Genomic DNA, 4,160 nt, shown 5'->3' on the forward strand with positions numbered 1-4,160 from the left:
GGGAGCACGATATCTGAATTTTCGGGATATAACAAGGCGCGGGTTGAATTTTAGGAACAAGCCTAACGTGTAATATTGTACTTGTACGTACCAAATCAATTCGCACTTCCCTCAACCAAAAAGAAAACGAAAAAAATAAAACTATTGACACCACACAAAGAGAGAGTCTTGCCCCGTTTTACTATAAAAATGCTATTCAAAGCTACTCCCTTCTTCCATCTATATAGGGCCTAATGCGTTTTTCGATGCTAACTTTGACCAAATATTAGAGCAATAATATATGACATGCAACTTACACAAAGCACACCGTTAAATCCGTCTGTGAAAGGTTCTTTCAATGATATAATTTTCACATTGTGCATGTCATGTACTATTAATCTTGTCAATAGTCAAAGGCGGTCTTAAAAACGCATTACGCCCTATATAGATGGAAGGAGGGAGTATGAATCCATGTTATGTCCAATTAATTTTTTTCGCTTGCTGTATAATACATGTAACCTACTCATACCAACATTTTAGTGCATTCCAAATGTCTATACTACCGCTGCAATTCGAACTGAATTTGAATTCGTTTCTCTATTTCAATAAGAATCTACAATCATGATTGTTGCCAACTTCAACCATCATTCGTGTATTACCTTAATAACACACCACATGATTACTATAGAGATAGATATGAACTATGTGTACTACATGAACTCGAATTCTATTTTTTGAATACACTTGATGTTAATTCCAAATAATAGTACATTTGATGTACTAACTATATATTCATAATCTAAACCATGTTCCATACGTGTACACCGTGTTTATCACAGATAGTATAGTGCCCCGCCCCCTACATTATGACAAGTATTTAGACCTGAGCTGCAAAAGCCACACATTAGCCCAAACTATGATCAATGTTCTATATATTATACGTAGTACTAGCAAGATGCCCATGCGTTCCACAGAACATCAACATGATCAAGGGGAGGCCTAATTTGCAAATATGGAGAGGGGTGTGGGTATCTTTTTTCAAAATTGCCATAGTTTCCTTCCTATCCGTCAGATATAAATCGGACGGCCTACATTGCAGGATGGCAGGCACACCATCATCAACAACTCTGTTTTTTTGTAAGTGTAGAGATAAAATATATTATATGTAGTATAACATGTTCATAACCACACCATGTGTATCACCGTTATATATATTCACACATGCGTCGGTTTAAAACACTATGATAAATTCTTCAAATATCCGAATTCGCTTTTTATAATGAAGTATGATCTCTATTCGTCTTTTACACCCACACAATCCTCTTATCTTTGTAGCTAGCTAGCGCTAACTTTCTCTCGTGGATGCACACGCCCGCATCCCTCTCACCCTCCCTCAGCATTCTCTAGCTCCATCGCGCAAATTCGTCTTTTCACTTTAGGTCGTTCACCCACGGTGTGTGTAGGCCCCCGCAGCTCCTTCTTTACGGCACACATCGATCGATATGCCTCTCTAGCCAGGTGTGCCTAGCACAAACACAAGCTTCCCCTCTTCTCTTATCACCGTCCATGCCTCACTCCCACCACTCTTTTCATCGATCTCGTACTCGCACACTCCTTCCCCCTCGATATAGTATGACTCTCGCACCACTTCCTAGATGCATCCCTCTCTCTTTATCCTTCTCCCCGTGCCTCATTTGCTCCGAACACACACATGCATGTATACCGATCGATCTCCCAACATATACCTAGGTCGACTTTAACTATTCCCCCCCCATCGATCGACATACCTCACAAGTTATGTCTCTCCTTTCTCTGACAAAGGACGATTGATCTTCCTATGTAGTTATGTCTGCTTACCACAGCCATATCGTCCCCCCTCATCATTCGTGCATGCCTCCTGACCCGTCTCTCACACGCACGTGCACAAACAGGCAGCCATCCCCTCTCTTATTGATATTGCAAGAGCTAGCCTTGTTCTTCTTCTCCCTTGAACCCAACAGCTCTAGGAGCGATTGTAGCTACCATTTCCTGATCTAGTGATCATGCGGAGACCCCGCAGAGCAGGACTAGGGGTGTTATCTCCTCGGAGAGCCCCGAACCTGGGTAAGATCCGCCGGCGTGCATGTCTTCGCCTCATCCCGTTTTCAGGCACCGGCGATGTCTTATTGGCACCCACAATGATAAGCCATCCGTTGGCATATGTCGCACCAACCACCCGACATTTGGCGCCCACCGTGGGGCCAGGTGCACCGTCGTCCGGAGACCTGTTCTGGACGGGAACCCTCTTCCTCCCCCGCGAGCGCAGCCAGCCTGCTGCGCCCGATGGCGTTTGCCTCGACGTGCTGCAAGGCGTCAACGACGCCTGCGCAGCGAGCTGCCTCGCCGATCTGCTCGGCGAGACTCGCATCTCCGATGAGCCTGCGTCCGACGCAGCCACGGACTACCCCGAGAGCCACCTCGTCAGCCTCCTCGACCAGCTTCACGTCTCCAGCAAGCCTGCTGCAGACATGGAGTCGGTCGGCTCCACCGACCCGATGCTCGTCGACTCCGACACGGCATCGCTCGATGCCTACCCCACCGACGTGGTGGTCTTCGACGATCCTCTCCCTCGAGCTGACAGCGGCAGTAGCGCTGTCACCGAAGTGCTGGTCATCAGCCACGTCGCCAACTCGGGCGAGAACGCCCACGACGCCCTGCAAGCGGCAATGCACGACCTCTCCGTCCCCATCCCGGCCGACGCCGACGCCGAGACCCTGGAGGCACGCCGCCTTGCCCTCATCGCGGAAGGCCAGAAGATAGCCTCCATGAGACGCCTCACTGAGGCCCACCAGCGCGAAGTCGATTGCGCCGCCTTCGGTACACCGCCGCCTAGCGGCCCGAGCCGAGCCGGCTTCGTCCAGAAGCGCGGCGCGGCCGTCGCCAGCATGCTAGGAGCGGATCGCCCCGTCTACGCCACCCCGCTCGAGAATCTGCGAGCCGCTCAGGCGGCCGCAGAAGAGCTCAATGGGTTGGGAGCCGATGAGCTCCCCTACATGACGAGACGGATCCAGCAGCTGCTCGACGCGGCTGCAGAACGGCACGAAGCCGGCGCCCGAGCTGATAGTCAACCCCCGCGCCGGGAGCACGCCGCGACGTCCCGCTCGCCGACTGCAAGCGGCGCGCGCCAGAAGAAAGACAAGGAGCCGGCTGCCAGCCGCAGCCGGACTCGCATCACCATCGAGCGCGACGCGGAGGGCCGCCCCCGAGCAGTGGAGCACCAAGGAAATCTGCCCCCTCCCCCGCCTCGAAGAGAAAGACGTCTCACTCCGCCACCTATCACGCACCCGACTCTTGGCGACCGACTCGGCCGCCGAAAAGGAGTCGGCGAGAATGACGCCTGCCACCGGATCGACCGCCTTGCTCGATCCTTGGCGTTAGAAGAAGAAGACGATGTCGGCCCGCCGTGCTTTGGCCCCCGCATCCGCGACGAGCCCTTCCCCAAAGGGTTCTCGCTCCCCAGAGACACGCCCAAGTACAACGGCTCAGTGAAGCTGGAAGATTGGATCATCGACTACTCTACGGCCGTCAGCATAGCCAACGACAATCGGCGCGTCGCCGTGAAGTACGTCCCCCTCATGCTACAAGGCACGGCGCGCACATGGCTCAACAGCCTCAAGCCCTACAGCATCAACAGTTGGCTGGACTTCACAGAAGTCTTCGTCCGCAACTTCACTAGCACCTACAAGCGGCCTCCCAAGCCTCGCCAACTCTCCCTCTGCGTCCAAGGGCCCAACGAGTCGACCCGCGACTACCTCACGCGGTGGGCCGAGCTCCGCAACTCCTGCGAGGGGTGCATGAGGTCCAGGCCATCGAGTACTTCACCGCCGGGTGCCGGGAGGGCACCCTCCTCAAGCATCGACTCCTCTGCGACGAGCCGGCTACCCTCGACGAGCTGCTGGTCACCGCGGACAAATACGCCACGGCCGACTCCTTAATGAAGACCGAGCTGCGAGTAGACGCCTCTGGGAAGGTGATTGCTCCGGCTCCCAAAGCGCCGGCTGGCGACCCTAATCGGCGCCCCTACCAGAACGACCACAAGCGCAAGGTCCCCATGCCGACTTCCACCAGTCGGCAGGTGGCCACCGTTGAAGATGAGCAGCCCGAAGAACGGCCCGCTCCCAAGAAGAAGGGTGGCAGGCCGG

Source organism: Triticum aestivum, chromosome 2D, assembly GCF_018294505.1.
Source record: "Triticum aestivum cultivar Chinese Spring chromosome 2D, IWGSC CS RefSeq v2.1, whole genome shotgun sequence".
In the NCBI taxonomy this organism is placed as follows: Eukaryota; Viridiplantae; Streptophyta; class Magnoliopsida; order Poales; family Poaceae; genus Triticum; species Triticum aestivum.